The sequence below is a fragment of the Megascapheus bottae genome, chromosome 21 (assembly GCF_031878675.1).
Source record: "Megascapheus bottae isolate mThoBot1 chromosome 21, mThoBot2.hap1, whole genome shotgun sequence".
NCBI classification, from domain to species: Eukaryota; Metazoa; Chordata; class Mammalia; order Rodentia; family Geomyidae; genus Megascapheus; species Megascapheus bottae.
Window position 1 is genome coordinate 19173995 of NC_143529.1, and position 26080 is coordinate 19200074.

Genomic DNA, 26080 nt, shown 5'->3' on the forward strand with positions numbered 1-26080 from the left:
TGTCATGACCTTCTAAAGTACACCACTCTGGTCTTTCTCTGTTCCCATATCTGTCCCCAAGTCAACATAAATACCCACGTGTACTCTAAACTCTTCCTTCTGGATGACCCTCAAAAACATATCATACCCAGTATACTGGTTTCTAGTTTCTCATATTCATTGTCATATTGTTTTGGGGTATTTTCTAATCCTTTTTTCTACATAAATATTCCCAAATAATACATTTATGCATAAGATAAATGGCAGTGCATAATGATCATAAATAAAATTACAGGAGACATTAAGAGTAGGATTACTTAATACTTAAAAAAATAATCAATAGCATGGCATGAGTGAATGCTGGTAGATACAAGTAAAAGGAAAGTTATATCTGACTTTCAATTAAGTGTTTTACTATCTGGTAAGGTCATGTAACCATGTCATCTACTCATTTCTCCTTTTATTATTAAGCCATCAGAAAGAAACTCCTGTAACTTTACATTTTTCTCTTATGAAGAGAAAATCAACTTTTAAATCTATGGACTTGCAATGCAGAAATATAATGGTAAGCAAAGTTGGTCTCAAACCTTGTTTTTGTATTTAGCTTTGATAATGTGGACAGTTGTTAAACCTGACCCCTGGTGTTTTCATCTTTGAAAAGGGATCACAAGATTTCTATCATTGCAAAAATTGGAAAATTGGCCAATCCTAGCTACTCAGGAGACTGAGATCTGAGGATCACGTTCAAAGTCAGTGCAGGCACTAAAGTCAGTGAGACTCTTATCTCCAATTAACCACCAGAAAACTAGCAGTGGCACTGTGGCTCAAGGGGTAGGGTCGTAGCCTTGAGCTGAAGAGCTCAGGGACAGTGCCTAGGCCCAGAGTTCAAGCCCCACAATAGAAAATAACAAAAGAAAGATTTATGGCAAAGCGTAAACATTTGCTACAAGTATTGCTACAAGTTCTATTGTTTATAGCAACCAGCTAAGTGAAATGTCTGGGAACAGTTGAAGACAAGCAAAATAATTATAAATTCATTACTTAAGTAATGAATTTATAAATTTTCTGTCATTTAATGCTTAAAATATTCATCTATTTTCTCTGCAATTTGAAATGTATTCCTAAACTTAAGGAATGGCTCCTTATGTATTTGTCAATGTGTCTTATAGTCCTTCGTAGACACTGGCACTGAACGCATTCCATAATAGATGGTAAGGAGAGTGGAATTGAGAAACAAAAAGCAATGCTTAAGGTCTGCTTAGATATTGTTTTCCCCAGAAGATGAGTTTATGAACTTGGTGCTAATAACAAAACAACCAAAACATGGTTTGAATAATACCATTGGAGTAAATAGAAACCATCCTAAAGTCCCAAAAGAGGAAATCCTTTACTATTGTTACTGGTTCAGTAACAATTTAGTGCCAGACACTCTATAAATTATGCCAAGAGAATAGGCACCTAACTTCTTATCTCCCTTCCTTCAGAAGCAGTAACTTTGTGCTTGGTGACATTAATTTCCATTTTAAGTGTATATTTCTGCAATTGCTGTGATCTAAGACTGAATACTTACAGAAGATTACTAAAGCCTGAAAGGTTATAGAACTCTTTGATCCAGGAGTCAATTTCTGTTGCTTATAGTTTTTAATAATGGAAACCAAGAGATGAAAATAGGAAGGCACTTGCGGCTCCTGCCTGTAATCCTAGCTACTCAGGAGACTGAGATCTGAGGATCGTGGTTTGAAGCCAGCATGGGCGGGAAAGACCATGAGGCTCATATTGCCATTAAACTACTCAAAAAAAAAAAAAAAGCTTGGAATGGCACTGTGGCACAAGTCATAAGAACATGAGCATTGGGAACAAAGAGGCTCTAGTGCCCAGGGCCTGAGTTCAAGCCCTAGAACCAGGAGAGAGAGAGGGAGATAGAGCGGGAGAGAGAGGCAGGGGAGGGAGAGAGGGAGGGAGGGGGGGAGGGGAGGGAGAGATTTAAAAACCTGCTATACCATATCAAACTAGTGGTATGCCTAGATGACAAAATTTGAATTTTTTCCAAGGGAAAAGAAATTTAATAATCTTTCTCAGTGTTATCATATTTTAGGAGAAAATATATATGAAATCCATAAGTGTAAACTTCTTAGGAAATAATAGATGTCATTTAATGATTAGGGGAGATGGTGTTGGTTCCTTGTGTTATTCTGTTGACTATCTGTCTTTATTACTTTTACTTTTATTTCATTTTATATCTCCTTTGAACAAGTACTGATCATAGTAGTTATTTAAAATGATATACTTCCTTTGTCATTTTTGCATTGATTTTTTCTTAACTAGTCCTTTTAGTAAATGGGTAATATCTCCCTAACTGTTCCTTTATCTATTTCAATATTCAAGTGACTCCAGTACCTTATAACCTGTGAACATTTCATCATTGTTTAAGAACAATTTAATGCAGATATTCTTGGCTAACTATAAAACAGTTTTCTTACTTAATCTTTTTACTACTTACATATCAAATGACTGCTCATTATTTTTCCTCAGCATCAGCTACTTATTTTTATTTATACTTGTGAAAAACATCACCATAAGTCAAAGTAGTTCTGAATTATTAACTCCAGTATGTTATGTACTCATGCCCAATTTGATGTTATCCACAACAAAACCAACACATAGCATCCATCAGGACATCACAAATAAGACAGTGATAAGTTTGGGCAGTAAACACTATTTTAAACAAATTAGTAGTATTGAAAAGAAGAGTAGAGAGCAGAGCACACTGAAGTGGGACCCAGGGAGGGAATGTTAGTCAAGTCTTTCCCTAGTAATGACTACAGAATTTATGTGTTCTCTGACAGTGACTAATGTTGTAGCAAATTGTAGACTCCGTATCAGTAAGAATTTTCGTTAACTTTCCCTAGGCAATTAATTTCTGTCCCTCTCTTCTATCTATCTAAAGCAGAGCACATTCTTAACCATGACATACTATCCAGAAGTTTACCAGAAAAAAATGAATATGTGTATGACAAACAGTGTATGCTCCCACCGCATGTTATGATACTGCCTTTCGCTTTCGAATTCTACTTTTCAGCTTTCACTGTTTGAAAGTCTGGTGCTTATCCCAACCTGGCACAGATGGGTTGGAAGTCTGATCTAATTAGATTTAGAAAAAGAGTAATGTGAAATGTCATGTGCCTGACTGCAGTAGAGTTCATGTTCATTATACATGGCATGGAATAACACTGAATAGACAGAAAATTGAACCCCAGTCACGCCTGAGAACCTGTTAACATTCAGCCACTACCAGCCAGGTTCTCAGGTGCTAGTGCTGGCTCACTTCTCAGAATCTGGGAGCCATTCATTTACCCCTGGCCACTTAGCCAGCTCTCAGTGTATGTCTCCTTAGCAGTGAACACCTTCAGTCCCATCGAAGAGAGGAGCACTTAAGTCTCTTTTCCAGAAGTCACTATCTTCTTTTGTCCCCTGTTTCCTTGAACAAGTATGGAGAGTTCTTAAACATTCCTCTTCAAGTCAATGTTTCCAATTGGTCTTTTATCTCTTGACCCTATCTACACTAGACTAGGCTTGTCAAATGAAATGAAATTTGGCAAAATGCTACTTTCATACTTGGAGTTCGTACAGAACAGAGTACAAAGTGACTTGGTTTGCAGACAAATTGTAAATAAAGTTAATCTTGCAAAATGGAGCTGAGTCTCTGTGGCCATAGGTAGTTTTATTTGGCTAATCACAGTACACCAGTGTTATCTGGTATATTGTATATAGGTTTATTGGTTTGTTTGAAATAGGATAGGGATGGGGGAGAAACAAGGTGAGGGGAGGGGTTGGGGGAGGGAAATAGGGACAAAAACATGAGGAGAATCAGTGTTTGTGAAGTAATGCACCTTCTATCTGGCAAATATAATGTAACCCTTCTTTTAATTACAATAAAAGTTAAAATTAAAATATCAGTCTATATATAGGCAAATAACCTGCTGTATAAGGTAAATATCTCATATGCTGTATCTAAAGAAGCGAAAAATAGTGTTGAGACCAATTCAGGTGATTCACAGTGTTATTTCTGGTACATAAATACTTCCAAATAATTTTTCTTGGCAGTAATCTGAACTTGTCCTGGCTATCTAAGAGCTATGCATTTCATGAATTGGCTTTCTAGAATTTAGGATTTGTGTGTGTGTGTGTGTGTGTGTGTGTGTGTGTGTGTGTGTGTGCATAAGCTCTGCAAATTTAATTTATTTGTTTTGTTTTCTGGTCCTGCAGCTTAAACCCAGGTACTTTCCTGAGTTTCCTGAGGCCATGGTACTTTCCCTGAGTTTCTTTTGCTCATGGTTACAAAGCTAATACTATCATTTGAGCCACAGTGCCACTTCCAGCTTTTTATGAGTAGTTTATGGAAATTAGAGTGTCATGTACATCTTGGTTGGGCTTGCTTCAAACCATGATCCTCATATCTCAACCTACCTAAGTACCTTGGATTGCAGGTATGATCCACCAGTGCCTGGTGTTTAAAAATATTTTAATGGATTATACAAATGAAACTATGACCTGCTATATATGTTTATATAATCATACACATAACTCCATTATTCTGCCAGACTCAGGTTTGAGCCCAGGGCCTGAACACTGTCCTTGAGCTTTCTCAAGGCTAGAGCTCTACTGCTTGAGCCACAGCACCACCTCTGGGTCTTTCTATGTATGTGGTCCAGATCTTTGTGCATGCTAGGCAAGCACTCTACCATTAGGCCAAACTCCCAGTCTCATATCCCTATTTTGTATTGCTCTTCAAAATTTCACACCTTAACAATTCCAACATTTATAATGAAATATTTATGTGTGACTTAATATTTATTTTCTTTATCTTAATACAAATAGGCTTTTATTTGTAACTTTGAACTTCAACTTTGCATTTTAATAAGCATTGATAATTTAGAAAAACTAGAATGTATGTATATTTTCCTACTGGATATATACATTAATCTCTATAACCCCAAGAATCAATTTTCATCTGAAATTAAATATAGAACACAAATGCAAAACTAGTAAGAATATTTGTAAAAACTTATTTCAACTTAAAGTAAATTAAAGTATGTTATGAAAAAAGCCCCAAAACTTTATGTAGAGAAACAAATGAAACAAATTCCTCTGTGGAGAAATTTGGGGTTTTCAGTACTTTAACATTCTAGTGCTACACAAAAAAAAATTAAAGAATCATACTTACTAACGTAAGATCTATAGACAGTGATACCTTTTTGGTAGAGAAACCAACTCTTCAGCGCAATGCATCTCAATGATTAAATTGCTGTGTATGAACTAAGAGATTCTATTTACATGTTGAAGTCTTAATCTCTAGCACTCAAGAACATGACCATATTTACAGATAAGGTCCTTATAAAGATAATTAGGTTAAATTGAAGACATTCAAGTGAGAACTAAACACTCATGACTCATGTGTTACAAAGATGAGGAAATAAGAACAAAGACATGATGTACAGAGAGAAGATCACATAAAGATGAAGGATGATGATGTAGTAGCTAAAGACAAGGTATCACAGGTTATTAATTGCCCCATACTTATGGGCTCCCAAAATTGTGAGAAAATAAAGACTTGTTTAAGCTATGTACTCTATGCTACTTTGCTATGATGACTCAAGCAGGCTTAATGTGCTACCTAAATCTCTATCCCAGAAATTAGCAGTTATACCAGGTAAATGACCTAAATGCTCTTTCAGAATCTCTCACATGAGGATACAAAGAAAATCTTGGTTTATTTTAAGAAATGAATTCTCTATGTCGTGTCATAGCAGGAGTCTGATATGTCTCTAGTGAGCCTCATGTTGGTAGGCTTGTTCCCAGCACAATAGCCTTTGGGAGTGGTGAGATTGAGAAAGATCTCATCTTCAGTCTATAAATAAATACCTTAATGCGCTGTTAAAAGACGATAGAAGTTTCAGGAGAAAGGCCTAGTTGGAGGAAGTAGATGACTGAGAAAATGCCTCTGAAGTAAACCAGAAGCCACTTAATTTTCCCTGATTCCTGGCTGTCATGAGTGAGGAATTCTGCCTGCTCTGATGTCCCTCCTCATGGTAAGTGAATCCACAAGAACAAGCAGCCATGGACTGATCTCTCTTAAACCAAGTGCCCTAAATCAATCTTTCTTCCTTCTAGATTTTATCTAAAATATTTTGCAACAGAAAATAAAACACAGTGTAGCACAACTGCTTAACAACAACAACAACAAAAACAACAAAACAAAAAAAAGGGTCACATCAAGTTCCACAGCTTTAATTTCCATTGCTTTTCTCAATCCAGAATTTTTTCTTTCCCAATGTGTTCTCTCTTTTGCATAGCATGTACATGAACATATCTTCTCATTACCAAAGGAATAACTTATGCTTGGCACCACTTCAGTATACAACTGAGAATGACATTTTCATGTCCTAGGTTCCCCCTCTCAAAATGTAAAAGAGGAAAATAGGTTTTTCTGAACTGATGTTTGACAACCCCTGCCTTTGTTGTAAAGCATATGGGAAACGGCCATAGAGGATTGGGAAGTTAAAATTGACTGCTTCTGGGACTAGTCTGTTGTTATTTTTAAATGAAAAGGGTGAGCAATTTCAGAAACAGGAGAGTCAAAATATCAAGCTTGAATTTGACAAGATGCCAAGATACATTTTAATGTCTGTCTAAATATTTGTCCATAACAATACAGAACAAAAGAATTTATTTAATAACAAATGCTTTTTTCAGTAATCCCAAGTGAGAAAAAGGTTCTAATATTTCTTGTGATGCACTTAACATTCAAAACACACACTGAGAGCAGGTATGCTGCAGATATCTATGGGAACAATCAAGATTATACACAGAATTCAAGGCCAACGACTTGTGGTTTAGAAATTCAAATTTTTAAGTATCCTTATGCAAATAATTTATTTCTAAGTAGTTATTTACTGTTCCTGCTAATGAAATTAGCTTGTATTTATCTTATCTTTCTGTGCATGAGGCATTTTTATATTTTATATGACCTACTTACCGCATCCTATGTTATTTCTATTTTCTAGATTAAGAAATTAAGTAATATCCAGTTTCTTCATAAATAAGTGAAAAAAGTGAATAGATATTACTTTAAATAAATTTCTGATCAAACAATTGTGACATCAAAAGATTAACTATTGTATACCTAACAGGTCCAATAAAAATACAGATAGGAAATGCAAGTATTTTAAACCATTGGCTTCTAATTGTGTGATAATGTCAGATTACTTAGCTGAATCTGAGGTTTCTCAATAAAAATTAAATGGCTGTTTTTGCTTCATTCAGAAAATAAAAAATATCTATGACTCTATAAACATAATGTTTTATTTCATAAATTGATATGTATCTATGATATACAAACCCTTAGCCTAATTTTGATGATGTTCTAAAAACTAATTGCCAGTGATTGTATATAGAGATTCCCTTGCTGAAGACTCATTTTTTAAACATGTCATTTGAAATATGATGTAAAAATTAATGTTAATAAAATGAAAAATCTAAAAGGCATTTATTTACAATCAGTAGCACCTTGATTTTCCCCAAAAGTCCTTCAAGATTATTTTTTCTGCCATACTTATCCCTCTATTTAATTCATTATCCTGCAAATTTATAGTTCCTACCTACTATCTTAAAAACATTGCTAAAGGTATAAGAGACATACAACCAGGTGAAAAACAACACGGGATTCCTGTTTTAATGGTGATGACTTCTTTCATCATTTAGTGGAAAATTGACATTAAGAAAAAGAAGGGCTCAATCAAGAGAGATTTATAAGTACTTAGAAGCACCTTGCTTATCTTTGTTTTATACATAAAACATTTCATCTTAAATCCCTTGCCTCAAACATCCATTTACATCTATGTAACTTTTTGCAGTTTTCCCACATTCTGTCCCACATTTCTTAGCAGTTTTCTTTTGATATGATTTCCTACTGAAAGATGCACTGATGCATTCTGTGTCTGTGTGTGTGTTTGTCTGTGTATCTTATGAAGCAGCCTTAAATGTTTCCCTTAGTTCTAATTTTACAATGTAAAGGTCATTATATTTTTGTTCATTTTTTGTGGTTTGTGTGGCTTGAACTCACAGCCTGGGCACTGTCTTTGTGCTAAAGGTTAACACTCTACTACTTGAGCCATAGCAGCACCACTTCTGGTTTTTGAGTGATTAATCAGAGATAAGAGTCTCCTGGGGACTGCCCAGGCTGCAGAGGCTGGCTTTGAATTTCTCTCCTCAAAGCACAACTTCTATAATAGCTAGGACTACAGGCATGAGTCACCAGTGCCTAGCTTCATTATATTTCCTAAGACATTGTGTACATTTCTAAGAATTTCCAAAATACATCACCTTTAAAATACCTTTTTAAAATATTATCTTTTGGTTGTTTTGTTTTCTACTCATCAAGAAACTGTGCTTACAATATGCTAGAAACTATGCTTTGTTCTAGGATTTGAAGATGAATAAAATATGATCTACACCTTCAGTAGTAATAACTCCTCTGAAAATGAGCCCTGGAAAGGGGTAAAGGCAAATAAGTGATTGATAAGCAGCAATAGATCCATTATAGGTTCTGAATATCGGAACATAAAGAACATCATATGGAATATCGAGATTATCTTATGCATATAACAGAGATAAAATATTTTACACCTCCTGAGAAATATGAAAGGAGTTCTTTAGAAGAATCCATGGTTCTCCACACCCTGAATAACTAGTAAGTCCTACGCAGATCTTAAGTACCCAGACTTGGTCTTGGAACCCTAAAAGAAAACTTGACTTCTTAGAAAAGCTTTAGATTCTGGGGCTGACAAAGACAAGTATTAAACATTTGGTCTCACCAGATAGGCGGAAAGATGACAAACTGCTATAGTCACTTTATCATCAATAAAAAATATTAAAAATTGCTGGGAAGAGGTATTTCCTGAAGAACAGGATAATTTCAGAAATGATAATAATTATAACTAGATGACCTATCAAACTCTACCTACATCTAAATTTATAGTAACATTGCATAATATATAACTTAAAGAACAAAGGTCTATAAGAAATAACATGGTGTAAAGGAAGAAGAAGGACATAAACAATTCACAACTAGCTAAAGGGAGTAGAAGCAAGTATATTCTGTTATCACTTCTCTATTGAAATCTCAGAAAATTAATGTATTAGTCAAGTACAATCGCGCGATTCAGATGGAGGAATAATGTTGCTAAGTAAACTGTAATAAGGGAAACTGTTGCTGTCCAAGTCCTAAGACCTCTGAACGTAAAATGAGGCAAAGAGGTTGGGGGAATAATTTTTTTTAAAGAGAATGAAGTATTTCAGAAAGTAATGCTAGATTTGGGAATTAGTGGACTTTCACATGGGAAAAATAAGCTGTGATTCGTGCAATTATATTTCTGGTTGCAGAATAAAAATGAAGTATGGTGGGGAAAGGTTCACACATGGACACAAGATAGGAAATTCTTGTCAAGAGAGCCATGTGAATGGCAATAAAACACAATATACAGTGTTCAAGTTCTGAAGTAGGATAATAAAAGATTGAGTAATTTACTGAATATGGAAAATGAGGAAGAACATGAACCAGAAAATGCCTGAAGTTGTTTCTTTTTGGTTTGTTTGTTTAGGAGACTTTCTCAGTAGGCTATCAGTAGGAGCTTTGATTATTTGAGGGTAATCTAATACTTCCTTATTTGCAAACTCTTTTGTATGTCAAGTTAAATCTGAATAGATGAATGTATGTTTGATTTGTCTCTGCAGTTAGTACATTTTTTGGCAGTCATGGGGCTTGAACTCTGGGCCTGTGCATTGTCCCTGAGCTCTTCAGCTCAAGGCTACTTCCCTACCCTTTGAACTACAGCCTGTTTCCTGTCTTCTAGTGATTAATTGGAGATAAGGATCTCACTGTCTTTAGTGCCCAGGCTGGCTTTGATCTGCTGTCCTCAGATCTCAGCCACCTGAGTAGCTAGGATTACAGGTATGAGCCACTGCATCTGGCCAGTTAGTACATTTTAGTGTAAAATATTTATAAATATATGCTATAGGACATGTTATATTTTATATAATATTTTAACATGAACATATATTACATCAACATCTATAATTCCATATGTATATATTTATGAATATCACATTATACTATTCTTTATACATATAAACCAGTAGTCCTCAAGAGGAGTGTTTTGCTTCCAGAAATGTTGCAAAGTCCTCATCTACATGAGATTGCTGGGTGGATGGGCTACCACTTCCACTAAGCAGAGATGTGGTGTTCTGGTCAACATCTTAAACCCTCAAATAGTCCTAACTTTCTCCTTACTCCCACAAAGTACAGTTAAAAAGTACAAATTCAAATAAACATATATACCATATATCAAGTACCAAAGTCAGGTAAGTACTAATATATGATAAACCATAAGGAGGGTAACACAAATGGAGAGAGAGAGAGAGAGAGAGAGAGAGAGAGAGAGAGAGAGAGAGAGAGAGAGAGAGAGAGAGAGAGAGAGAGAGAGAGAGAGAAGGAGGGAGGGAGGGAGGGAGGGAGGGAGGGAGGGAGGGAGGGAGGGAGAGAGAGAGAGAGAGAGGAGAGGGGAAATTATCTTCACACAGTAGGTTAAGAACAACAAACATAAAAATAGAACTCTTGTTTCTATATCCTGGAGTTCATTTCACTTATCTTCATTCTATATGGCCATGTCCACATAGCTATTGAGCTATTGTGATCCTCTGCTAGGGAAGGGAAGATAAAAATCCAAAATTTCATATGGAATAATAAAAGACCCCATATAGCAAAAACACTTCTTAGCAGAAAGAACAGCGCTGGAGGAATTTCAATTCCAAACTTTAGACTCTATTACAGAGCTATAATTCTCAAAACAGCTTGGTACTGGCACAGGAACAGGCCTGAAGACCAATGGAATAGAACTGAGGACCCAGATATTAAACCACAGACCTATGGCCACCTAATCTTTGACAAGGGAGCCAAAAAAATAGAATGGAAGAAAGACAGCCTCTTCAACAAGTTGTGCTGGCAGAACTGGTTAAGCACCTGCAGAAAACTAAAGCTGGATCCTTCTTTGTCACCTTGCACTAGAATTAACTCCAAATGGATCAAAGACCTGGAGGTAAAAGCTGACACACTGAAAACTCTACAGGAAGGAATAGGAGATACACTAGGCTTCCTTGGCACAGGTCGAAACTTTCTTAATAAGGACCAAGAATCATAACAAATCAGAGAAAGGCTGGATAAGTGGGACTGCATTAAACTGCAGAGCTTTTGTATGGCAAAGGACATAGCTAGTAAACTAATCAGGAAGCCTACAGAGTGGGAGAAGATCTTCACCAACCAAACAACGGACAAAGGCCTCATATCTAAAATATATCAACATCTCAAAACATTGAATCACTCCAAAACTAACCTCCAAAGTAACAACCATCCCATTAAAAAATGGGCCAAAGACTTGAAGAGAGTCTTCTCTGAAGAAGAAACAAAAATGGCCTATAGACACATGAAGAAATGCTCAACATCTCTGGTCATAAAAGAAATGCAAATCAAAACAACTCTAAGATTCCACCTCACTCCAGCTAGAATGGCCAGGATCAGGAAAACGAATAATAACAGATGCTGGAGGGAATGTGGCCAGGAGGGATCACTACTACACTGTTGGTGGGAGTGCAAACTCGTTCAACCACTATGGAAAGCAGTGTGGCAGTGCCTCAAAAGGCTAAACATAGAACTCCCCTATGACCCAGCAATTCCACTACTTGGCATTTACCCAACCACCCAGAAACAAGGACATACTAAACCCACTAGCACAACAATGTTCATTGCAGCACTATTCACCATAGCAAAGATATGGAACCAACCTAGATGTCCCTCAGTTGATGAGTGGATCAACAAGTTGTGGTATTTGTACACAATGGAATTCTATGCTGCTGTCAGAAAGAATGACATCGCCCCATTTGTTAGGAAATGGAAAGACTTAGAAAAAATCATATTAAGTGAAGTAAGCCAGACTCAAAGGAACTTAGGCTCAGTGGTTTCCCTCATTCGTCATAATCAGTAGAAACCTTGGGCTCTACTAGCAGAGATTTGCAATAGAGCAAAATCTTGATACATAAGGACATATAATGTGAAGCTAATTGAAAGGACCTCCAGGATAGTGAAACAAAAGCCATATAATGAATGATTGTTGTCCTTAATGTACTATGTTGTCTCTCATCTCCTTTGCTGTCCCTTGGTTATCTCATATTGGTATAGTATCTCACCTTGTTATCTGATTTATTGAATTTATTTGTATTTGGATATTTGAAATTTGATAGGGAAGGGGGAAAACCAAGACGGGTGGGGGGTGTGGGGGGGGAGGGATACGGGTACCAAGACATGTGAAAGGGTATCAATGTATGTGAATTAATGCACCTTCTATCTGGCAAATATCATGTAACCCTTTTACTAATTACAATAAAAAAAATTAAAAAAATCAAGGTGATTGGTGGGGGAGAAAAAGTGGGAGAAAAACATGGAAATGGGTATCAATGTTCAAGGAGTAATGTACCCTCTACCTGAAGAATATAGCTGTAACTCCTCTATATATCACCCTAACAATAAAATATAGTTGAAAGATTAAAAATTGCAAATTCAAAATACCAATGAAGCCAAGATGGTGAGATTGACTTACAGATTTAATCATTTGAGGCAGCTGCTTAAGTTGTCTGCTTGTGAAGTTGCTTTGGAGATTTTTATTAGTTCTGAGAATTTTAATAGTTTCTGATAGCATATTATTAATATGACCCATAAAGATTTTATTAGGAAGAAAATGTATAATAATACCCATATTAATACCTACTTTCTTCAACTAACTTTATGTTAGGCAGATACAAAATAATAAATAGACTGTAAAAATAAATAGGCTGATAGAGATGGCTGGCTAGTTAGACAAATTATAAATAAATGTCTATATATGTAAGAATAAGAATGATTGTTACTGTATCTGACTTTGGTACCTGGAATATTGTAAATCATTTTATTTGTTTATTTGAAATAAGGAAAGGGAGGGGGAAAACAAGATGTTTAGGAGAGGTAGAAGGAGGGAAATTAGAAGAAAACCATGGGAAGGGGTATCAATGTACAAGAAGGAATGTACTCAACAACCTGATGAATGTAATTTTAAATCCTCTATAAATCACCCCAACAATGAGATACAATTATTTATATATGTATATGTATATGTATGTATGTGTATATATATATACATATAAGTTAAGTGCAAAAAATGTTTTATGTTTGGCCAGGAGTGTGGTCTAGTGAAAGAGTGCTTGCCGAGCATCAGGAAGCCCTGAGTTTGATTTCTTGGTACCACATACACAAAAACAGCTGAATGTGGTGCTGTGACTCACGTGGTAGAGCACTAGTCTTGAGAAAGCTCAAGGACAGTGCCCAGGTCCTGAGTGCAAGCTCCAGAACTGACCAAAAAAAAGATGTCTTATGCCCATGGAATTACAAAAATTCAAAATAGACCAACATACCTTCTCTTATTCTTTCAGTATGTATTTAGTAAAAATTTACTAAATACTAGACCAAGGCTTTGTGGGACTATCTAGAGAAGCAGAACAAAAACATGTCTAATATCTTGTTATAAAGTTAGGAAAAAATTAGTACCGAGTAGCTAGACTTAAGTTAGAAGCATTGTGTAATTGTTACAGGTCATGATCTTTTTGAGTACTTTGAGGGAAAGGTCACAAAATATTATATAATTAGAACAATATATAAGTATTACCATCCTGCAGTTTTCTAATTATCAGTAATCATGGTTGATAAAATTAGTTCATGACATAGAAATGAACAGTAGTCTGAAATATGCTGGTCAAATAAGCTTTAGGAAGGAATCACACCATAGGAAATTATCAAAAGTAGATTTCATTGATATGCAGAGATATAGAACTTGCAGAATTTTTGAGACGCCATGTAGTAGTCTGTGTAATCAGAGTCACAATTCAATAATAATCTATATTTTTATCATCTATGATTCAGTTATATTGATTTTTCATGGAAGCAGAGCATGTAAGTTTAGCAATTTATTCTATATTTAGAAATCAACAATCATTATATATAGTGATCATATGCATAAAGTAATCACTACATATATAACACATATCATCTCATATTCTTAAGTGATCAATTTAATAACATTTTAAAAATCAGACATACGTACTTTCCTGTAGTATTTTTAACTGTGCAAAACAGGCTGGTTTAATAAACTATTAAATGATATTTATTAAAACTGCATAAACTACACATTTAATTTATTTAGCTCATACTTTACAACTATATAAACTCTATAAAGATCATACACATTTTACAGCAACATAATAAAATAATCAAACTACTTTTCAAAAATCATTTTCCTTGCTTTTCCCTTCAAACTGAATAGAGTTTTATTTTTCCCCCCACAAAGTTGTGATTCTGATTCCTTCAGGCATCATTGGTTTTTCAGATGTGAAGCACAAGCTTCAGTGAAAACACCCTCAAATTTTAACTGTGAATGGTTTGGGGCAGAGTTCATGAAAATGTTTGTTCTGGCACTTGGCAGTGAAGCAAATGGAGCAGCATTTCAAGAATCGCTTTGCTAGTTCCCAGCAGTTTCACATGAGCAATGTTAGGAGCTTGAGCTTTTACACAGATTTTAGTCAAGGCACAAAACCTCCATGAAGAGAAAGGTATACTTTATGTTTTAGAGTAGAATATAGAGGATGCAGAATACAGATTACCCTGGACTGCTTCCCTTGATCAGTGGCCCAGTGTTCTATTTTCTGTTCTCTAATCAAAATGTGCCAGATATATTAAATTTATTGTTCTTTAATACTTCCACCCACATTTACAGAACAGTGCAAATCATACATGGAAATGAGTGTTAGCTTGTATATAATCATAAAGCCATGGAGAATTCCAAGTGTCCGAATCATACGGTCAATTGGCACAAAGAAAATTAGCTCTTTCTTCTACAGATTATTCATTTACTTCTTTGCTTAAAATTCCATCAAGATATTTATTTGGAAGAAAGAAAAAACTACACTCACCTATGTTAAGTAGTCAGACACATGGGTATGAGACTCAACCGTTATATCTTTTCTGTTTCCTATGCTCTAATCTCGGGTTTCACTCTCAAAATTCACACAAAAAATTACTTTCTAATTACTTAATTTAAGCATTTATTTTCTATGAAGTTTGAGATTCATTCAAATTGAACCCAAACTCAAATTAGCAATAGATATTTTCTGTCCTTGGAGTTAAAGATCTCCTTTTAAAATTTTGTTTTTCATGTATTTATGTATTTCTTTGTTTTCCCATAGTAGAAAATATGACACAAATAGGTTAGCACTGAAGAAATACTGGAAACCTGAAAGACTTTTAAATTAAAACAGTTTTTTTTTGTCATGTAAGTACTAAAGATAAGTAAAATACATATGGAGCATTTCAAAGCCACATTAAAGTATGTTTTATATAGGAAGGTACTGACAAATATAAAGACAATTGCAAGGTAGAAATTCCAATAATAATATTAACCATTGCACTGCCAGAAGTTTTTAAGAAACACTTGGGAGTTCAGGCTTGAACTGATGATATATCTTTGCAAAAGAGTCACAAAATTTTAATTAGCCAAACCCAAAATCAATGTATATAGTTAAATATTTGGTACTTATGCTTATTGAACAATAAATCATATATTTTTTTTCTATAGAATGTATAGTCTTTCTCAATGTAACTTCTCCCTAAATGTGTAGTTGGAGTTGAACATCTGAATCAAGGAATTAAAAGAAACTATACAAAACACTAAAGAAATTGTGATTAGTTCTAAGACTTAGCCACACTCTAAATCATCATTGCTTCATCATTTGAATTGCAAGCTATACACTTTACATAACTTCAATTGGAAAAATAGATGGCCAAAGGAAGAGCTGGAGATTAAGTCTCTAAAAAAGCAATTACACAGATACAGAGCTACAGATTTATACCCTTCTTACCTAGTATAAATTAATTCTTCCAACTTGTATCTTTTGAAGGATAAACTGGCTTTCTTGTAAAGAGGATATTTCAACTGACTATCAATATAGAAATAACAGTTAATGTTTGCCTCATTTACTACAGCTTATCCACTTCTTATTCACAATTTTAAGTATGTTGTAACAGATTTCACAGAAAAATCACGTTGTTAATTTCAATGTATTTTTTAATCAGTAACTATAACTATCTCAAAGAAAACATACTTAAGCTGGTATGTCTTAATAATTTAATTTTCAATAAGAACATTCTGTCAGAATTTTTCAAAAAAGATAGCCAAACTGGACTCCTTCTGACTAGTTAGTTATTCTTTACTGACAATTTTCTATATGAATTTTACTATAAATGTATTTTATGCCTACATATGAGTATATAAGAATATTTTTAAATATCCACCTATTGTAAGAAAACACTCTATAAACTATTATGGTTCATTTCAGTTTTGTTATTTGATATTCAACTGCAGAAAGACAGGTGAGTAATATTTTATTTTGTTGAAATTACAGTTAACTCATGGGAGATTTACAAATTAGCATATGTCCTTCCCATTAACTGTTCCTTTAGAATTTTGTAATAAAGCTGAATCAATTAAAATATATAAATCCCTAATAAAGTATAACACTAAACCAGAATTCCATCATTTATTACCTAGGGAATGAGCCAATACCCAAGACCAAATTACTTAATTGTTTCACAATGACATTTCATAATTTAGCACAGAATGCTTCAAAGGAAGACCCAAAAGTTTTAATTAATTAGTTCATTCCTTGTTCATTCATAGACTTGAAAATATTTTACACCTCTCATTTTAGCTAAAATTTATTATGCTTTCTCTCTTTTTTTCATATAACAAGCTACAGAATATCACAGAAAGAGAATTTTTGCAACTTGGGATGGAAAGATGAGACAAGAGTTGTAGCAGTCATTTATGAAATAGTGAGCCATTCATAGCTCCACTGCATAAATGTGATCAACAGGAAATTAACCTTATAACCAATTTAATCTTCTTCCATGATACATGTGATTCATGTCCTGCAATTGCTCTCTTTAAGAATTATTTAAAAATACATATTTGTTCATCCACCTGGCAAATGACTAAATACCATAAAAATCAACTGTATGAAACAAGAATAAAAACATAATCAGTTGTAACCAAGGAATCAATAATAACATCTGAAGTGGTGAAGTATTAAAAATGTTTAATTTCTGAAGTAGAGTGTGAAATTCAATTAAGTATCTGTAAGCTGTATAATCCAGAAACTATCAAATAAAGGTGAGGAATGAAAGCAAGACAATCAACTACACTTTACATATATGAGCCTGGGAAATTTTTCCAATACCATTGTAAAAGTAAAGATTTTTAAAAGAACTTGTACATTTTAGTGTTGCTGAAGATTGAATTTATATCATTGATTAAAGCCTTTATCATCATGTTTATGCAAAGACGATTTAAAATAATGTTGTTATTCATACAGAAAGAATCAAGAACAACAACAACGATAACAAAAAGCCAGAAGTGTGCCTTAGGTGGTAGAACCTAACAAAAAAAAGCCATGAGTTCAGAACTCAGTATCATGGCTAGGTAGGTAGAGGGACTCTATGAACTCTCTTACATATTCTTCTCTTTCATTGACTATTTTATCAAGAATCCACAGCCAAAAATCTGAGAGTAGAAGTGAGTGGTTTGGTAAATTTCCAATTTCACCTTCTTAAACTCCTATCCGTTTTATTGATATTCAATGAAACATTTAATTGTTTACTATTTAAATTCCTATTTTTCACTCACAAAAAAAATCCATGTGGATGAAGTCTTGGTTACCTGTCCCCTCTGATTCCCACGATCTGTTATAACTCTGGCTGATGCAATGTTGCTTATTAACCAGAATATTAAATGGTGTACATATTTTACCCATCATAAATCCATCTTATACTTAATGACATTTTGCTTCTTTTGTACTTACAGCATCAACTCTGTTTCATAAGTTTTTGAATATCTATTTTAAATTATTTTTGCCAATCAGGCCAGATTACAAGGTATGTAACTTCCAATATATACAAAGCAATAAAGACTTCTTAACTGTTAATGACCAAATTATTTTGATGACTCTTAGACATTGAGTGATGAGATAGTCATTGTCAAACTTAACTAGAATTTAGCTAGGAAACTGTGTTATTTGTAAAGAATTTCTGGACAGATATTCAGTACCTTGGAGAAAAATGGAGCTGAGATGGCAGGAATGTAGCCAGGAGGGATTGCTACTACATGGTTGCTGGGAGTACAAACTTGTTCAGCCACTATGGAAATCAGTATGGCGATTCCTCAAAAGACTAAACATAGAGCTCCCATAAGACTCAGCAATCTCACTTTTTGGCATTTACCCAAAAGTCCAGAAACAAGGACATACTAAAACCACTAGCACAGCCATGTTCATTGCAGCACTATTTACCATAGCAAAGATATGGAACCAACCCAGATGCCCCTCATAGATAATTGGATCAAGAAGATGTGGTACTTATACACAATGGAATGCTATGCTTCAATCAGAAAGAATGACACTGTCCCATTTGTAAGGAAATGAAAAGACTTGGAAAAAAATCATATTAAGTGAAGTAAGGCAGACCCAAAAGAGCATAGGCTCAATGGTTTCCCTCATTTGTAAGAATTAGTACACATCTAGGACTCTCCTACCAGAGGAATACAATAGCTCAAAACCTAAATACATAAGGTCATATAAGATGAGACTAAATGAAAGGGTCTCTAAGATATGGAAACAGGAGATTTGTCTTGAGTGATTGCTGTTCTTAACGTACTGTGTTATTTCTCTTCTCCTTTGTTGCCCTTTGGTTAATCTCATAATGTCACTGCATCTGACCTTGTTATCTGGTATATTGTATACATTTATTTGTTTATTTTAAATAGGAAAGGGATGAGGGAAACAAGATCATTGGGGGAGTGGGGGAGGGAAATGGGGACAAAAACATAAGAAGGGGTATCAATGTGTGAGAAGTAATGCACCTACTATCTGGCAAATGTAACTGTAACCCCTCTATACATTACAATAAAAAAAGCAAGAGTTAGCAGTCACCAGTACATACAGTTCAATAAACATAGATGAGAACAAAGCATGTAGCTGAATTTTTCCCCCTGAGATTTAAGATCTGATTAAATCTGTGCACGTATTTACATTTTCAGGCCCAGGGATAGCCCTAACTTCTAATCCAATGACTGCTGGTTAACTTTAAATACTGTATCTACGGAAAAGGGAGTTTTCCTAGATGAAAGAGAAGCACAAACACCACAAATCTTCCTACTTAATCACCCATTTATACCTATGACAATCATTTAAATGAGAACAGCTTGAAAACTGAACTTCAGAAGTGTTCCAAGCAGTGAGTTATCATTCTCCTTCTGGATGCTATTGACAGAGATGGAGTGGGTGACAATATTCCCTAACAAAGATGGAGAAGTACATTCTGCATTTTATTTCTAATTCTATATCTGGCTGCTAGTTTAATCACTGTATTTTGGTATACGTATTAATAAAATGAAGTGACTTTCAAAAACTAAATATCAAATGAAAGACATGAGTTGGTTAATTTATACTGAATCACAAAATGTACTCTGGGAATTAATAACTTTTATTATTAATATATTTCTGTATGAGATTTCAATACCAATAAGATCTGGTTACTTCAGTGCACTTTTTCTTATCTATTGTTTTTGCTAATTAACTCTGTTCACTGTCAACAAATCTTGAAAACATGTCTACTCTAATCCAGTACTGATATAAGTGGCCTGCTCTTCCTTCTTTCTCAGTAAATAAAGTGGACAATCAGATATTCCCAAATACACACACTTCGGAGAGTTGCTATATTTTATAGAAGAATTTGAGTATTGAAATGAGTTATGCTTTATGTTTTTCTTCAACAAAGTTGAATAGAGTTCATAATATCAAAATTATAAACAATAGTTCAAATAACTCCTATAGTATTTCTGGGTTATGATTTTTCACTGCTGATAGGCCAATATTTTAAATTTAAACCAGATTTTTCAATTCAATGTACTTTTATTCAATAAAAATAAAATACATTTTTGCTTGTTTGGAAGCTAAAATATACATAGATTACATAGAAATATACTCCCTACTGTCTAGCTCTTTACTTTCTAATGACCAAAATAAAACACTGATGGATAAGATAAATTCAGTGAGATGAGTTAAGTTAAATTAAAAAAGTGGTAAGATCGAAGGAAGTAAAATAGAAAAACATATGCATTATTTTCACTTACATGTAAATCTTTTCTAGTTTACATCTTGTCTTGATTGATACATTTGGATGATGACAGTCTTTGTGAGTCACTCAATTCATTCTCTCATTAACAGAAGCTAACTTTCAAGAGGACTGTCTCTTCCAACAGATTTCCTTTCTTTTACTAGTCATGAATGTATAATGTCCTGGTATATAACAATAGTTGTTCATCCAAATGTCCTCTCGTGTAACTATATCAATTTGTCTCTTAACAAAAGAAACCTTTGATCTAAATTGTGTGGTTCAAATGTTTGTTTTATTCCACTGTTTACTGTATTTTCTTGTTAGTCATGGGGCTTGAACTGAGGTCCTGGTCATTGTGCTTGGGCCTTCTCAAGGCTAGAACTCTGCCACTTGATCTATAGAGCCACTCTAGTTTTTTGGGGTTTATGTGGTACCAACGAACCAAAGTCAGATCTTCATGCAAGCTAGGCAAGCACTCTATTACTAGGCCATTCTTCCAGTCTGTATTTAATTTATTTTTCATAAAAAGAAGAACATTTTATAAATGAATTTCATAGACCAAACAGTGTTATATGGCTAGATCAAGAGATTCAAAGAGCTGTTAGCAACTGAACAGTTCTACTCTCTCAAAAACTATATATGATAATTTGCATACCAGTAAAAAGAAAGTTAAAAAAAGGGTTTGAGTCTCCTTTCTTTGTACTTGTTCAGTTGATTCATTCATTAACCAATGTCCAGCTATGTTTAAATCACACAATTCAATTATCATGAAAAGATTTTTGAACATGACTTCTTAATGCATCCCTACATTGTCAACATGTTAAGAAATGTGAACACAAACTTAAAAATATTCAGTAAGTTTAGTGTGTGTGGTGAAGAATTTGTGTCCATTATTGCATAGCTTAAGAAACACTGCCAGACAACTCGTAGTATGCACTTATTTCATTTTAGAAATACTTTAGTCACTAGTACCTTACAAATTGTAAATGCTACCTACATTTGCTAGCTCCTGTCTCCCATACATTACAGTTAGGTCAAAGTTCATAATTAATGGCAGTCTACAGAAATCCATACTTCATACAGTCTTCTTAATTATTTCTATTTCTTGCTGCTTGCTTGTCAGATCTGAATATATTACCGGTGCTTTTTAACCTTGCAGTATCGCTGAAGAACAGAGAGGGGCTAAAGTGTCTGATGACATGCTTCGCATCCCACTTATACTAATTCCTAGGCAAGGTTTTCTCAAAAGATGTTTCAAAACATCCTATTTTGTGAAGCGTTAGTGTAGCTACAAATAATGATATTATCTGTAAAAAAAACATTTTATAGAAATATAACCTGTAATACTTGGAAATAAGAATTCTTTTTTAAGCCAGGATGAGAGGATGGGCAGGGCTGGCTGTGACCTTGTATCACAAGCTCTCTATACTTCTCTCAGAGCAGCACAGGGCACGTGCTCTACATGAAACACTGGACACACATGCAGACTAAGAGCACCTATCTCGACCACATAGTTAGAAGAATTGAAGTTTAATGTTTCCTCAAATGAAAAGGTATACAAACAGCCTAGTTCCAACACACAACATTTAAATAAGGAACACTTGAGATGTTGCTGGTCTATATTCAAAGAAAATTGATTTTGGAAATCCAATTTTTAAAAAAAAACTGTTACCTTTGCCTACAAGTTGAAGTTCATACTCAAATTCTTGTGTGGGAATATAAGTTTAGCTATAGTGTGTGTTTGTGTGTGTGTGTGTGTGTGTGTGTGTGTGTGTGTGTGTGTGTGTTCATGCACATGCACCCATGTACTAGTTCTAGAGCTAAAACTCAGAGCCTGAGAGTTTTCCCTTAACCTACTTGTTCAAGGCTAGCATTTGATTACTTAAGCCACGGCTTGACTTCCGTTTCTTTTTACTGGTTAATTAGATATAAAGTCTCAGGACTCTCCTCCTTAGGCTTGCTCTGAACTTTGATGCTCAGACTTCAGCTATCTAAACTGCTAGGATTCAAGTTCTGAGTCACAGGCACCCAACTTTCAACTGTTATTATATAGCATTGGAGATCCTTCTGGAACTGCCTCTGCTCTGTACCTTTCATGCAAGCCATCTATATTGCAGTGATGCTAAGTTCATTTCTCCCAACCTACAAGGTGTCCATATTTTATCCTTCCAATTCTCTCTGTACAGAAAGTCCTCCCACTGTCTTCTTGAATTTTTGAAACAGTCATATCATGTTCAACAATTTTCTCCTCTGGTTACTTTTGTACAGAGCCTCACAGAGCCAACTATTCTCTTTGTTTCACCACAGTGTCTATATCTGAGGCCTACAGTGGAAATTATAACAGGGTCTTATGTGTACATAAGTTCTCTCATAATTTTATTCCCTATTTCCCACTTCCTAACTAACTAGCTACTTGGTAGCTATCACTGGATGGATTTTTAAAAATATGATAGTAACTCTTTTATCTGCTTAGAGAAAAATGAACCAAATTGTAGAAACTCAAATGTCATATTTTAGAATAGAGGATAAGTCTTAATTTGCTTAATTAGAGTAATATCTTAAGGAGATTATTGCTTATTAGCAGTAAACTTAGTAAGATTGAACCATTGATGAGAAAGTGATGAAGAATATAAGCCCTTGAGGAGAATTTCACTACATTTCCATACAATAAATACATATGGAGGATCTCATGAATTTCTTGCCAGAGGACCATGACAACTGAGACTGACTCTGCCATTTTATGTCTAGAACAAACAATCATGTGTAGATCAAACAATTAAAGTTAGTAGCAATTGCAGCCTAAGACGTGCTGGATATTCCAAGTGAACCAGAGGCTCATAATGGCTGTTGTGAGGAAGTAACATTTTAAGTGGAAACCTTCAGGGATCAGATATCAGGAGCTACATAGAAGACAGAAAGACAGTCAGATAGACAGACAGATTCAAGAAATGACACAGAGGACAGGGAGAATAAGGATGTGAGATATTTCTGGAAATTACTCCACAGTGTGCAGAGTACAGATAAGAATGGTTCTGTCAGGTGAAACTAGAGGCCTAGGACTAAGGTAGCCTGCCTGGACAAACACCTTGAACAGAAATAGGGATGCTGGGAATTGTTCCGTCAACAATATGCTCCGGATGAAGGTGTCTGCTTCTCACTCCTTGACTTTGGATTCCTAGCATCCAGAACTATGAAAGAATAAATTTCTCTCATATAGTCACTCCGTGTGTGCTGTCTTGTTCTGACAGAATGAACATAGTGCAAATCTCCTTCGCTCTTGAGAGGAGGACATGGATATCTAGAGAGGATAAATGATTCATTCAAGATCACATAAGTGTGACTAAACTTATTATTAAAAGCTGTTGTTTATCAGATTTCCTAACCTCATGATGTATGAGACTAGTGGCAACTGAGATTACATAGAGCTAAAAACATATGAAAAGGAAGCAAGACCTCAAAATTGATTTCCTCTCACAACTGAGTTAAATAATCTTAATTTCACACTTGAGAAGTGGCCTCGCCTTTTGAACAGGAATAGGACTAAGATCAGGACCTTGACTTTCTCTTTGGAGTAATAGCTCTACTCCTGGCACATATATGTTGTTCAACTTAAATGAGACGATACCTGAAATCCTCTTGAATACTGCATGATACACATGATGTTAACTTTTTTTGGGGGGAGGGGTCATGGGTAAGTCAATAGTAATTTATAAAATACATAAAATTAAATACTAATACAAGGTGTGCATTTTAGCCACAAGTGTGAATAAATCAATCACTCAAGATTATTTTATCTACCAAGAAATTAAGTCATTAAATGCATCTGTGAAATGGTAAAGGCTTTTTAAATTTAAGACATGTCTCATTATGTAGTACAGGCTGTCATTGGACTCATGATTTTCCTGCTTCAGTCTCTGTACTGATGGTTTGATGATACTCAATGAAACACAACTCCAAAAGGTGAGATCATATAAACGGAACTACAACTTAGTTGAGATAAAATAAATTGCATTCCGTTTATTAAAATCACTGAAAACCTGTTCGGGCCGGTCATGGAAGCCCATGTCTGAGTAGATGAAATCATCTACTCAGAGATAAAGAGACTCCAAGTCTGAAGCCAAACGAGGCAAACAATTAGAAGGACACCATCTTAATGAACAAGCTAAACATAGTGATGCATAGCTATAATCCAACTTACCCAGAAGGTATATTAAGGCGCTGCTGGCTTATACATTCAGGAGGCAGAGATCTGAGGATCACTGTGTAAAGCCATCCCACACAGGAAAGTCTATGACACTCTTATCCATAATACTTAGGAAAAGCCAGAAGTAGTAGTGTGGCTCAAGTAGTAAGAGTGCTAGCCTTGAGTAAAAGAACCCCAGCAACAATGTCCAGGCCCTGAGATCAAGACTGCAGAACCCCACACATACAAAAAGAATTATATAAAAAGATTACAGATCAAGGCAGGTACAGTCCCAAAGCACAAGATCTTACCTGAAAAATTAACTGGTGGGGTGGTTCAAGTGGTAGAGGGGCTTGCCTACCTCATGCTAGGCCCTGAATTGCATCTGTAGCTTTTCAATACTTTTTCAAACCTGATTTGTTTTGCATTTTAATTGTCGAAGTGTAGAGATGGTAAAGTAGACAAAACAGTCACTTCTCACAATCTATATTTCACAAAGCATAGTACCAACCAGCTAAACATTTTAAAATTTTAATGATTTATAAAATATTCAGTTAAAGCTAACTATTGAACTTCAAGAAATTAAATTGTTGAAGAATTGTTAAATAGCTAGGAAATATAAATGGAATTTCACTTTAAATTATTTAAGTGATTAGGAATTCACTATTTCATTTTTGGGGGGTTCATCCTTCTCAAGTGATGTTATTTTGCACTTATATATTTTAAAATGCGCATGACAGAAAATAACAGTATACTTTTAAATATTTCTCACAAATTTTAATTAAGACTTCTTTATCATCAGACTTGATCAAAGAAAAGATTTATTAGAGCAGAAAAGGATTTAGAAAAGTAATGTTTATATTATTAATATCAAATAACTGTCAGAATCCAATATATTTGTAGTTTTTACAGATTTTCTTTGAAAAGTAATTACTGTCACCTTGTTTTTAATTTATAAAATTTCATTCCTGGAATCTATGATTATTTGTGTGTTAGGCTTGGAGTTTATTCAATTTAATTTTTATTTTCTTTAAGTATTTATACAAGGGGGTTTCAGTTTCACATTAAATATAAATTTTAAATATGAGTTCTCAACTCTCTCAGTGGAAATTTTAGCTCATAGCACTGGCTCATTTTGTAATCTTGGGCAAACTGAAGTCATTCTAACTTTATTTCCTCCATCCACAAATTAGAAAAACAAACATTCAGCACCCCAAACTGTTGTGAAATGTAGAATGATGTAAGAACCATCAAAAGCAGCAGTGTGTGTTATATACTAACTCCTCAGTGTGGAATACTTGTCATTACTAAACCAGGAATTCCCTTCTTTCATGTGTTAAATGCTAATTATTTTGATCCTGAATATTAGATGATAGATTTGTTTTTCTTTTTCTATTACCCCTTTAGCTCTATTTTAGCTACAGACTCACTGACGATATAATAGATAAGTATAGTGGTAAATTTACTCAAGTGAGTTTAAAGTTACATTATCTACTCCCCCGAAAGGCTCATTGCCTTCCTGTTTCATTTGATTTTCTTTCTCCTTGTGCCACCCATGG

General features: G+C 34.6%; 1 protein-coding gene across 1 annotated transcript in view; it reads right to left on the reverse strand.

Moving 5' to 3' along the window:
- The window catches only part of Erbb4 (erb-b2 receptor tyrosine kinase 4), a 972219-nt gene that overhangs the window by 451524 nt on the left and 494615 nt on the right, over window positions 1-26080 (reverse strand). The gene's annotated exons all lie outside the window — the stretch shown is intronic.